Source organism: Castor canadensis, chromosome 9, assembly GCF_047511655.1.
Source record: "Castor canadensis chromosome 9, mCasCan1.hap1v2, whole genome shotgun sequence".
Classification (NCBI taxonomy): Eukaryota; Metazoa; Chordata; class Mammalia; order Rodentia; family Castoridae; genus Castor; species Castor canadensis.
In genome coordinates this window covers 33,482,429-33,496,755 of record NC_133394.1, presented here as the reverse complement: position 1 = coordinate 33,496,755, position 14,327 = coordinate 33,482,429, and positions in this window count along the sequence as shown.

Below are 14,327 nucleotides of genomic sequence, written 5' to 3'. Positions count from 1 at the left end.
ATGTTTTCAGTTTTTCCCCATTAAGTATGATGTTGGCTATAGGTTTGTCATATATAGACTTCATAATGTTGAGGTACATTCCTTCTACTCCTAGTTTTCTTAGAGCTTTTATCATGAAGTGGTGCTGAATCTTATCAAAGGTTTTTTCTGCATCTATTGAGATGATCAAGTGGTTTTTGTCTTTGCTTATGTTAATGTGCTGTATTACATTTATTGATTTGCATATGGTGAACCATCCCTGAATCCCTGGGATGAAGCTGCCTTGGTCATAGTGTATAATCTTTCTGATATGTTGTTGGATTATTTTATTGATGATTTTTGCATCAATGTTCATTAAGGAGATTGGCCAATAGTTTTCTTTTGGGATGTGTCTTGTCTGCCTTGGGGATGAGCATAATACTGACTTCATAAAGTGAGTTAGGCAGTGTTCATTCCCTTTCTATTTTGTGGAAAAGTTTAAGGAGTGTTGGTATTAGTTATTGTTTAAAGGTAAAGCAAAGAATCCATCAGATCCTGGAATTTTGGGGAGACTCTTTATTGCTGCTTTAATTTCATTGCTAGTTATAGATCTGTTTAGCTGGTTAATATCCCCTTGATTCAGTTTTGGATGGTCATAAGTATCTAGAAATTTGTCCATTTCTTCTAGATTTTCCAGTTTGTTTGAATATAGGTTTTCAAAGTAGTCCTGGTGATTCCCTGGATTTCTCTGTTGTTTGTTGTTATCTCCCCTTTTTCATTTCTGATTTTACTAATTTGGGTCTTTTCCTTCCTCATTTCAGTCAGATTTGCCAGGGGTTTGTCAATCTTGTTTATTTTTTTCAAAAAAACAGCTTTTTCCTTTGTTGATTCTTTATATGGTTTTTTTGGTCTCTATTTCATTAATTTTGGTCCTTATTTTTATTATTTCTCTCCTTCTGCTTGCTTTGGGTTTAGTTTGTTCTTGTTTTTCTAGGACTTTGAGATGTAACATCAGGACATTTATTTGAGAATCTTCTGTCCTTTTAATATATGCACTCATGGCTATACACTTTCTTCTTACAACTCCCTTTACTGTGTCCCATAGGTTCTGATAGGTTGTGTTTTCATTTTCATTAAATTCCAGTAACTTTTTTATTTCCTCCATTACTTCTACTATGACCTACTGATCATTGAGCAATGTGCTGTTCAACTTCCATTTGTTTGTGCATTTTCTGCTGCTGCTTTTGTTGTTCAGTTCTAGTTTTATTGCATTGTGATCAGATAGTATACAGGGGGTTATTTCAATTTCCTTATACTTGTTGAGACTTCCTTTATGCCCTAAGATATTATCTATTTTTGAGAAAGTTCCATGGACTGCTGAGAAGAATGTATATTATGCTGTTGCAGTATGGACTACTTTGTAGATATTTGTCAGTGTCATTAGATCTATAGTGTCCTTTAGTCACAGTATTTCTTTATTGATTTTTTTTTTGTCTGGATGGCCTATCTATTAGTGATAGAGGGTATTAAAGTCTCCCACTACCATTGTGTTGGAGTTTATATGTGATTTTACATCTTTTAGTGTGTGTTTAATGAAGTTGGGTATACTGACATTGGGTACATATAAGTTGATAATTGCTATTTCTTTTTGATGTACTGTGCCTCTTATTAGTATGAGGGGACCTTCTTTGTCTCATTTGACTAATGTAAGTTGAAGTCTATTTTGTCTGATGTAAGTATTGCCACTCTTGCTTGTTTTTGGGAGCCATTAGCTTGGTAAATCTTCCAGCCTTTCATTCTAAGCCAGTGTTTATTTCTGTCAATATGGTGGGTCCCTTGTAAACAACAGATTGTTAGATCTTCCTTTTTAATCCAGTGTGCCAAACTGTGTCTTTTGATGGGGTAGTTGAGTCCATTAACATTCAGTGTTAACACTGATCGGTATGTGGTGGCTCCTGCCATTTACTTGTTTTTGCTGTTTAAAGATTTAAGCATGTGCAGCTGAGTCAATGCTACTCTCTGATTACTTATCTTTTCTTCTCCTGCAGTCTAATACTGCCCATCCTCTCATGGTTTTGTTTGCTTTCATCTTCTCTGTGTAGGATTACATGCAGAATCTTCTGTAGTGGTGGCTTGGTGGTCACATATTGTTTTAGTTTCTGTTTATAGTGAAAGACTTTTAGTCTTCCATCAATTTTGAATGACAGTTTTCCAATGCAGAACTTTCTATGGAAAATAATTTTCCTGACTTAACCATTATCCCAGCTCTTCTTGATATCCTGGAAATCATAGGAGAATATCCAGGATGCTGGGTACCAAATTTTCCACATCCTGTACCTTGCTCTATTGATCCTCAATGTCTCAGGTAGTGTGGTTCATAACAAGTTGACCAATAAGTAAAAGGACTAGCATACAATGATAATTAAACATTAACTAAGAAGGATGAGTGATTCTTCTTAACTTCCTGAGCATTTCAGTGCCTTGGGCAAGATCTAAAGAAGAGGTTAATGCTTGAGCCAAAATGAATGGTTGGGTTCCTAATTCTAGTGGATAGATTGGCTCTCATCAAACAAGAGAGGTATAAAACTATTTTTGAGCAAGGGTGAGACATATGCAAAACTGAGAATTTAAAGTTAAGTTTTGCAATTCTCTTCCCACATTGCCCTTGACTCTAGAACTCTGCTTCCACAGTAACCATTGCCTTTGTGCCTTTGGCCGGCTCTCAGGCCCATGCAGCTGAGACAACCCACTGAGAAGTGCTCATTGTTTTGTGTCTTTGCACATAACCCTCTTCCCAAGGCAAAATTCATCTGTATTGCATCCCACTTGCTTAGGACTGGTCTCTGCTGGTTTTCAAATAGGAAATATGGACAGCTCATTGGTGTCCCTGTTTCAAGGTGTTAGTGAAACTTGCAGCATATCCAGGAAGGAATTATTGTAAAACAGAATCATGTGAGAATTTCCACCTACTGGCTCTGTCCTTCCAGTTAAGACTAGAATCTTAACTGTAATAGCCAAAAGGGCTCTAATTAAATCTAGAAGTTCTCTTTATCTTGGACTTAGTAAGAAAGCAAGATTGAGGGTCAGGTGAGGTGATACATATCTGTAATCCCAACTACAGTGGAGACAGAAATTGAAGGATTGCAGTTTGAAGCCAGGCCAGGCAAACATTAGTGAGACTCTATCTTAAGAAACAAGCTGGGTGAGGTGTTATACATCTGCAATCCCAGCTAGATAGAAGGTGAAGGTAGGAGGGTCATAGTCTGAAGCTGGCCTTGAGCCAAAGTATGAGACCCTATCTGAAAATTTAAAGCAAGAAAAGATGGAGACCTTACTCAAGTGGTAGTGTGCTTGCTTAGCAAGTGCAAGGCCCTGAGTTCAAACCCCAGTACTGTAACCCCAGTTCATTTTTTTTCATAAGAATAAAAACTTTTAGTGTCAAGGCATACTTTTTCCAAAAAATGGATTGCTCCCTAGAGCAGAAATGTTGAAACTGAAAAAGTTCTCATTAGGCTACTGCTTAACATGGATGACCCCTGAGCTCATGCTACCATGTATAATTACCGCCTTTCTGTCCACTTGGATCCTTGAAAAGCACTCAAAATGACATTTTAAACAAAAATCCTTGAATTATATCTCATTTCTTGAGACTGATTTCTGCCACAGTTCTCCCTACCTCAGCAGAATGGCATGGGTACTCAACTAGTGACTGAGATAAAAAATGTTGGTGATGTCCTTAGTTTCTTTCATTCCCTTCTTTCTACATGCAATCCATTAGAGGAAATTGCAGACTCAACTTCTAAAAGATTTCCCATTCTACTCTTTTGCAGCCATCAGCACAGCTCCAGCCACTTTCACATCTGGCCACAATTTGGCTGTGACTTACCAGCTGCTCTTTCTACTCATAAATCTATACCAACAGATCATTCTTCTCAAGTCTTGCCCAATCTCCAGAGACAAGCAACAAGTTCTTCCCCATTTCTTTCCCATAGCACTTTTGATAGGTTGTACCTTCTCATTCTTCACATCTCAGTTCACCTATCACCTACTTCCCTGCAATATTATCTAAAGTTACCTGGCCAGACTTGATTACATTACCCCAACTATTTCCTTCACTGATTTTCCATTGTCCAATTTATTTATTTTGGTTTAAGTCTGTTACTGACTCCTAAAATAAAAGCACCATGAAGACAGAACTCCATGCACCAATCTATCACCCAATACATTGCAATACCAGGCACAACACAGACTCTAATGAATATCTGATGACATTGGGTGTCTATTGGGTCAGAATATTGACTCTGGAACTTAAGTTGTCACCTATATAAAGTTACTTAATCTTCATTTTCGGTTTCTTCATCTATAAATGAGGACAAGAATGGTATGTATCTCATTAGGTTATTGTAAGGTTAACTTAAGTAACACATGTAAAGCACAAACACCAATTTAGTGTTCATAATTATTAGCAAAAATAAGCAAAACACATCATGTAAGCCTAATTATCAAGAAATCACTATCAAAATTCCAAGATGGCGGCTAGAGGTAGGAAGCAGAAAGCGACCCTCCTATAGTGAAATCTTGGAGAGACGCTGGAGACACACTTTTCAGGCATAATCACCAGGAAAAGGCATAACTTTGACCCCTCCACATCTCCAGCTGGTGCAGAGAATCTCCACTTCACGTTAAATGGAGAAACGAGGAGGGCCCCCAGGGCCGCCAGTGGCCGGCGCCCATACGGCTTGGGAAGATGCGGACCAGCTTACTGTCGATTAGTACACTAACACTCCCTGTTTATACCTTTGAAACTCTCTTGTCTGATACTTTGTTCTGCTTTCTCCCTCTTGTCTGTATATTTGTTTTCCCCTTTTCTTTAACTTCTTGCTTTCCATCTCAGCTCACTCTTCCATTCTCAATATTACCATTGTTATTATTACCAGCTAGAAAATACTTAATTACACACAGTACAGGGACAGTAACAACACCAAGGACAATGACGGGAAGACAGAAAAAACAGGGAAACCAGTTTCCCCACAGCAAAAAATTAGTACAGGAACCAGAGGGGAATGAAGAGAACAGAAACTCAGATCCAGACTCCAACAAAATGAAGATAAACTATGCCAAAGGACCCAATGAAGCCCACAAGAATAATTTAAAAGAAGACATACTACAAGTACTCAATGAGAATTTTATAGAGATGGTACTGGATAGGGTCAACCAAAATGTACAGGAGACACTCAAGAAATTTCAAGACAACAAAAATAGAGAATTTGAAAAAGCAAAAGAAGAAATAAAGGAAACCATAGAAGCACTGTATAAACACCAAAGTGAAAGAGAGAACACAATGAATAAATGGATAAATGAACTCAGGACAAAAATAGACAACAATAAAGAAGAAAACTGCCAGGATATGGAAAACCTCAGAAAAAAGAACGAAACAGAACTGCAAAACAAAACGGAAGGCCAATCCAGCAGAATAGAACAAACAGAAGACAGAATCTCAGAACTTGAAGATGAAATGGTAATTAAAGAAAAAACCGAAGAACTATTAATTAAACAACTCAAGACCTGTGAAAAGAAAATGCAAGAACTCACTGACTCCATCAAAAGACCAAACTTGAGAATCATGGGCATCGAAGAAGGAGAAGAGGTGCAAGCGAAGGGAATGCGTAATATATTCAACAAAATAATAATGGAAAATTTCCCAAATCTAGAGAAAGATATTCCCATACAGATGCAAGAGGCCTCCAGGACACCAAACAGACCAGATCAAAATAGAACTACTCCACGACATATCATCATTAAAACAACAAGTTCAGAAACTAAGGAAAGAATATTGAAGGCTGTAAGAGAGAAAAAACAAGTAACATACAAAGGTAAACCCATCAAAATCACAGCAGACTTCTCAACAGAAACATTAAAAGCAAGAAGAGCGTGGGGTGAGATCTTCCGGGCACTGAATGAAAATAACTTCAACCCCAGGATACTCTACCCAGCAAAGCTATCATTCAAAATAGATGGAGCAATAAAAGTCTTCCATGATAAGCAGAAACTAAAACAATATGTGACCACAAAGCCACCATTACAAAAGATTCTGCAAGGGATCCTGCACACAGAAAGTGACACCCAACTTAACCATGAAAAGGCGGGCAGCAAACCACAGGATAAGAAAAAGCAAGACAGTAGAGAGTAACATCAAGTTAGTTACACACAATCAAACCTTCAAACAACTAAGACAACTAAATGGCAGGAATCACCACATACCTATCAGTACTAACGCTTAATGTTAATGGACTTAATTCACCCATCAAAAGACACCAATTGACAAAATGGATTAAAAAAGAAGATCCAACAATTTGTTGCTTACAGGAGACTCATCTCACCAACAGAAATAAGCATATGCTTAGGATGAAAGGCTGGAAGAAGATTTACCAAGCCAATGGCCCCCAAAAACAAGCAGGAGTAGCAATACTTATCTCTGACAAAGTAGACTTCAAACCTACAGTGATCAAACGAGATAAAGAAGGACATTCCATACTAATAAAAGGGGAAATAGACCAAAAGGAAATAATAATCATCAATCTGTATGCACCCAATGTCAACGCACCCAATTTCATCAAACATACCCTGAAAGACCTAAAAGCATATATAAACGCCAACACAGTGGTTGTGGGAGACTTTAACACCCCATTATCATCAATAGATAGGTCATCCAAACAAAAAATCAATAAAGAAATCCAAGATCTAAAATATGCAATAGATCAAGTGGACCTAGTAGATGTCTACAGAACATTTCATCCAACCTCTACACAGTATACATTCTTCTCAGCAGCCCATGGAACCTTCTCCAAAATAGATCATATCCTAGGGCACAAAGCAAGCCTCAGCAAATATAAGAAAATAGAAATAATACCGTGCATACTATCTGACCACAATGCAGTAAAAGTAGAACTCAACAACAAAAGTAAAGACAAGACTACCTCTAAGGTAGTCTTGAGAGGAAAGTTTATAGCCATGAGTGCATATATTAAAAAGATTGAAAGATCCCAAATCAATGACCTAATGATACATCTCAAACTCCTAGAAAAACAAGAACAAGCAAATCCCAAAACAAATAGAAGGAGAGAAATAATAAAAATAAGAGATGAAATAGAAACCAAAAAAACCATACAAAGAATTAATGAAACAAAAAGTTGGTTCTTTGAAAAAATAAACAAGATCGATAGACCCCTGGCAAACCTGACTAAAATGAGGAGAGGAAAAAACCCAAATTAGTAGAATCAGGAATGCAAAAGGGGAGATAACAACAAACACCATGGAAGTCCAGGAAATCATCAGAGACTACTTTGAGAACTATATTCAAATAAATTTGAAAATCTAAAAGAAATGGACAGATTTCTAGACACATATGATCATCCAAAACTGAACCAAGAGGAAATTAATCACCTGAATAGACCTATAACACAAAATGAAATTGAAGCAGCAATCAAGAGTCTCCCCAAAAAGAAAAGTCCAGGACCTGATGGATTCTCTGCTGAATTCTATCAGACCTTTAAAGAAGAACTGATACCAACCCTCCTTAAACTGTTCCACGAAATAGAAAGGGAAGGAAAACTGCCAAACACATTTTATGAAGCCAGTATTACACTTATCCCAAAACCAGGCAATTATACTTAACGGAGAAAAACTAAAACCATTCCCTCTAAAATCAGGAGCCAGACAAGGATGCCCACTATCTCCACTCCTATTCAACATAGTACTGGAATTCCTAGCCAGAGCAATTAGGCAAGAAGAAGGAATAAAAGGAATACAAATAGGTAAAGAAACTGTCAAAATATCCCTATTTGCACACGACATGATCCTATACCTTAAAGACCCAAAAAACTCTACTCAGAAGCTTCTAGACATCATCAATAGCTATAGCAAGGTAGCAGGATATAAAATCAACATAGAAAAATCATTAGCATTTCTATACAATAACAATGAGCAAATGGAAAAAGAATGTATGAAAACAGTTCCATTTACAATAGCCTCAAACAAAATCAAATACCTAAGTGTAAACCTAACAAAAGATGTGAAAGACCTCTACAAGGAAAACTATACACTTCTGAAGAAAGAGATTGAGGAAGACTATAGATAGTGGAGAGATCTCCCATGCTCATGGATTGGTAGAATCAACATAGTAAAAATGTCGATACTCCCCAAAGTAATCTACATGTTTAATGCACTTCCCATCAAAATTCCAATGACATTCATTAAAGAGATTGAAAAATCTACTGTGAAATTTATATGGAAACACAAGAGGCCACGAATAGCCAAGGCAATACTCAGTCAAAAGAACAATGCAGGAGGTATCACAATACCTGACTTCAAACTATATTACAAAGCAGTAGCAATAAAAACAACATGGTACTGGCACAAAAACAGACATGAAGACCAGTGGAACAGAATAGAGGATCCAGATATGAAGCCACACAACTATGAGCAACTTATCTTTGACAAAGGAGCTAAAAATATACGATGGAGAAATAGCAACCTCTTCAACAAAAACTGCTGGGAAAACTGGTTAGCAGTCTGCAAAAAACTGAAACTAGATCCATGTATATCACCCTATACCAAGATTAACTCAAAATGGATCAAGGATCTTAATATCAGACCCCAAACTCTTAAGTTGATACAAGAAAGAGTAGGAAATACTCTGGAGTTAGTAGGTATAGGTAAGAACTTTCTCAATGAAACCCCAGCAGCACAGCAACTAAGAGATAGCATAGATAAATGGGACCTCATAAAACTAGAAAGCTTTTGTTCATCAAAAGAAATGGTCTCTAAACTGAAGAGAACACCCACAGAGTGGGAGAAAATATTTGCCAACTATACATCAGACAAAGGACTGATAACCAGAATATACAGGGAACTTAAAAAACTAAATTCTCCCAAAACTAATGAACCAATAAAGAAATGGGCATGTGAACTAAACAGAACTTTCTCAAAAGAAGAAATTCAAATGGCCAGAAAACACATGAAAAAATGCTCACCATCTCTAGCAATAAAGGAAATGCAAATTAAAACGACGCTAAGATTCTACCTCACCCCTGTTAGAATAGCCATCATCAGCAATACCACCAACAATAGGTGTTGGCGAGGATGAGGGGAAAAAGGAACCCTCTTACACTGTTGGTGGGAATGTAGACTAGTACAACCACTCTGGAAAAAAATTTGCAGACTACTTAAAAAGCTGGACATTGATCTACCATTTGATCCAGCAATACCACTCTTGGGGATATACCCAAAAGACTGTTACTCCAGAGGCACCTGCACACCCATGTTTATTGCGGCACTATTCACAATAGCCAAGTTATGGAAACAGCCAAGATGCCCCACCACTGACAAATGGATTAAGAAAATGTGGTATCTATACACAATGGAATTTTATGCAGCCATGAAGAAGAATGAAATGTTATCATTCGCTGGTAAATGGATGGAATTGGAGAACATCATTCTGAGTGAGGTTAGCCTGGCCCAAAAGACCAAAAATCGTATGTTCTCCCTCATATGTGGACATTAGATCAAGGGCAAACACAACAATGGGATTGGACTTTGAGCACATGATAAAAGCGAGAGCACACAAGGGAGGGGTGAGGATAGGTAAGACACCTAAAAAACTAGCTAGCATTTGTTGCCCTTAACGCAGAGAAACTAAAGCAGATACCTTAAAAGCAACTGAGGCCAATAGGAAAAGGGGAACAGGTACTAGAGAAAAGGTTAGATCAAAAAGAATTAACCTATAAGGTAACACCCACGCACAGGAAATTAATGTGAGTCAACTCCCTGTATAGCTATCCTTATCTCAACCAGCAAAAACCCTTGTTCCTTCCTATTATTGCTTATACTCTCTCTACAACAAAATTAGAAACAAGGGCAAAATAGTTTCTGCTGGGTATTGGGTGGGAGAAAGGGAGGGGGCGGAGTGGGTGGTAAGGGAGGGGGTGGGGGCAGGGGGGAGAAATGAACCAAGCCTTGTATGCACATATGAATAATAAAAGAAAAAGGAAAAAAAAATACCCAACACAAAACAAGGCTGGTGCAGTGGCTCAAGTGGTAGAGCATCAGCCTACCAAGCATGAGGCCCTGAGTCCAAACCCCAGTACCATCAAAAAAAAAAAAAAAAGATACACAATCATTCAGTTAGCACATGATTAAAGGTTGAGTACTGCTAGTAAAAAAAAAAAAAAAGAAAAAAGAAATCACTATCAGGCACAAATGAAATTCATTTCGGGAGATGATGTTTTAACTAACAACAAAATTCTAAAGAGAACGTATCTGAATTCATAGTATGTGGTAGGAAAACTACATGTAATTATGGAGTTTTGCAAATCTCGCCAAATGCTTCTTCAGAACTTGTTCCTCTTTCTAAGCATGGAGCTGAAACTAACTCTACAAAGCAGAACATGGTATTTGCTGCTAACCATGATTATTTACTCAGTCTCCATTCTTTCATCTATATGGAAAATAGAAGCAAAATGGGAGTAAATGGTATTGTAAGAATATCTAAGTCAGAGAATTAAATGAAAATCAGACAGCATATATTAAGGTACATCTACCAGGGGCAGTGGCTCATGCCTAGAATTCTAACTACTCAGGAAGTAGAGATTGGGAGAATCTCAATTGGGAGGCCAGCCTAGGGAAAAAGTTAATAAGACCCTATCTGAACCACTGGCTGGGTGCAGTGTTATGCTCCTTTCATCTTAGTTATGTGAAGAAGCACAAATAGGAGGACTGATGTCCATGCCAGCCCAGGTATAAAGTGAGACCCTATCTCAAAAATAACCAGAGCAAAAAAAGGCTATAACATGGCTCAAATGGTAAAGCACCTGCCTAGCAAGTGCAATGCCCTGAGTTCAACACCCAGTATAACCAGCACTTGGGATTAGGAGTAGTCCATCTTCATTTACATTCAATTCGTCAAGGCTAGGGAAGGCTTAGACACTGGGGATACCTAGACACACGGGGAATAAAACAGTGTCTTGCTCAGAGGATCTGAGCACGGAGAGCAGGTGCTTAGTAAACTAAGTGAACCATGTGATGATGGCTCTAGAGGCAAGCAGGGGTTGCTAGGACCTAGGCATCATTACCTCCATCTGTAGTAGATGGGAGATTTGACAGGAACTCTTCATCTGCTCTGACCCAGAGACTGGCCTTGTGGTCAGGAGCACTGCCAGGAGATCAGGACGTCTCTGAAACTAATCTAGTTTTGGCTCTGTTTGAGGTACACCTAAGCTGGCCCTGAGACACTCAAACCTCAAAGAAACTCAAACCGAATGTGCTATGTTCCAGCCTGTAAGCTGACCCTGGGACCATCTGTGCTTCTCGGAAGTTCTCTAAATTGAAGATCTAGAGCCAGGATAAACTACTAGGTTTTCTTGGAATGCCCATTATTCCTACAATCACCTCTTATCTGCCTGCAGAAATTTTATACTTTGTTCAAGGCCCAGCCTAAATCTCCTACCCTCCAAATTACCTCTTAGTCTCCTGTGTGTGTTAGTCTTCCCAATCAACCACACCCTGCTCCCACACACTTTTTAGAGTCAGAGAATTCTTCATATTTGTGGGTTGTTTTTTTTAATTCTGCTTTGTCTTGAATGTGTTGCTTAGAGTGAATTCTATAGCCCCAATTCCAGGTTCATAAGCTGAAACCAAGGCCTTAAAGTTGGAGTGGACACAGTATTTGAAATGGAACAGGTCCAGTACTTAAGAGAAAGGAAAAAAATGGGCAGAACACAAATATATCTCTATAGTGTGATTTAAGTAACCTAGGGAAGGATTTCTGACCAATTCTGGCACTGTAATCTGCCTAAAATTCTTTCCACAGTGTACTTAACCTGACTGAGGGCAAGTTTGACTTGATCACCATTCTTTTTGAAAAAAGCAATTATCATTCATTATCACTCACAGAAGATACAAAATCATTTTCAAACATAAGCAGGATGCAAGGAGAACATAAACTTAGTAAAGAATCTGTGAAACATTTGCCCTTCATTAGCAAATAACCTTAGAAATAGTTCCCTCAACTCTCAGACCCTCAGAATCTTTACTTTAAAACAAAGATAATAAAAATTTCCTCCAGAAGTCTGAAGTTAGGATACCTGTAACAGTGCCAACTCAAATTTGGGTTTCTGTTTCCCTCTCCACCACATTTAGCTCATTTATGATTCCTCAACCCATTATCTAACAAATATTTCTTACATACCTGCTACATGCCAAGTGCTATGGGCACAGCAGTAAATAAGAAATAATGGTTTCATTTCATGGCTGGCGTAATAAATATTTAGCAAGTAATAAACAATTCAATAATTACTGCTGTGATACAAAAACAAAACACTGTACGATGCCAAAAGAGTGAATAACGGAGAGCTTACTGTAGTCTTCTGGGAGGTGGGGTTAGGAAGGACTTCAAGATGGGGATGCATGCATGTGAGAAGAAGAAAACTTGGAACAAAATGCTTCCTGGATGATGGCTGTCTAGTCAAAGAAATTCTAAAGTTGAGTAGAGCCCAAGGGTACAGCAGATATATTCAGAATCAGGGACAGGGGTGGTCATGAGACCAGACAAGCAAAGTCTCTAAATAATAAGCAGAAGATGAGACATGACTGCAAGGAATTATCCAGCACAGTCCTCAGATTGCAATAACAGGAAACTGTTAAGCTGCAACCATATCTTTGAAATATCAATAAGATTTTTCCTAGAAATTTCCTCATTGTCCCTCTGCTTCTTGTCTCCCTCAATCTTTTTGTCTTCCAATCTCTAGGAAACCTACCCTACTTGCCTTGGGGAAAGGTTATCATAACAGAAAGCAAAGGAAAGGAAGACTCTTCATAGACATTGTTTCTAAAGACTTAAAGTCTTTATGTGTAGAAAGCACACTTGAGATGGATAAATGTTTGGGAGCAATGGATTAAAGGAATGTTGAGATTCCCACACCAAGAAGATAGAACTCCATGTGCATTTGCCTCTTCATCAAACAAAAAATACCTGCCCCAAGCAAAAAATACCTGCCCTGGCTGGGAACAGAGAAAGAGAACAGGTGACAAAACAGTGGTAAATCTAAAGGGATCACTGGTCTGCCCCTGAAATAACATGGACAACCTTCTGAGAGGTAAGAAAACTTCATGAGTTTATGGAGCCTTACAGATGCTTTACAGAGCCTCAAGGGAAGTATTGGCTGGTGCAGGTTTTCATAGCAAGTCACACAGGCCCTGTGAGGCATGGCCTGCTGTTTCTTCTGCTTCTATACTCTACAAAGGAGTGGTAACAGAACTGCTGGAACCAGTGGGGCTCAACATAGTCACAAGTGCATCAAAATAGCAATCACATAGGCCAATGACAAAGTCCCAACAGGATAATGGATACCTCAAAGCTTCCTACTGAGGGACTCATACAGACAGCTTTTAGGAACCTTTAGGACATCAAAACCCCTGAATTGGTGGAGATCAAATGACACCACCTTCATGGAACGAGCTCTAGAGATAAAAATTGGTTGTTGTATAGATTTGGGGTGTATATGTTTGTATACCTTAGCCTATGAATTTTGATAACAGTTCTTAAATGTCAGATTTGCTTTTCCATTACCAGAGCTATTTCTGGACTCCCTTACTCCAGGTTAAATTTCTGCACTTGTGTTAAGTCTTATCATCACTGCAAAGACTTTATTTTTTAAGGGAAGTCAAATCATTACAAATGTCACTGTTATTGTTGTGAAGTTGTGTGTCCTGCTGTGAAGTGGCCTCCATTCTGTAGGCTGCAAAGAAGATTAAAAAAGACAGCAATTAGGGTCCTCTCAGATTCAAGAACTAAGCTAAGGCCCCAGTGATTGGAAATCCTGGTGCTAGCAAAGCTTTTAGCAGCTCTGCCTAGAGTCTCTCTTTGAAGTGTGTGCAGATGGGACTATCAATCACGCACACTAGCAGCTCCATGCTCTCTACAAGACTAAAAATCCGCTTGTTTGATGGTCTCTCATCTAAGGTGGTTTTTAGCTTTTCAAAAAAAAAAAAAGCTAAAGGTTACTCATGCTTCAAAGCTAGTCATTCCTTGGCAAAGGGTAACACAAAATCTTGGGGGCAGGGAGGACAGAGGAAAATTCTGAGTCTTCTAGTTCCCTCTGGAGTTCTCTTTTTAGGTCACTTTCACCAATTAGCTCCCAAAGATTCTTGCTGACAGCAATTTATAGATGAAAATCCAAACCAAATGAGACCCAGCTGTGGGGCAAAGGCTTCCATGGTAAAGCAGGGAACAGATTAGAAGCTGGCTCAAAAAAGTACACTAAGTATGGAAATTTAACTAAAGAGCCTCAAGGAGACTTAGGCTCCAGGGAGTA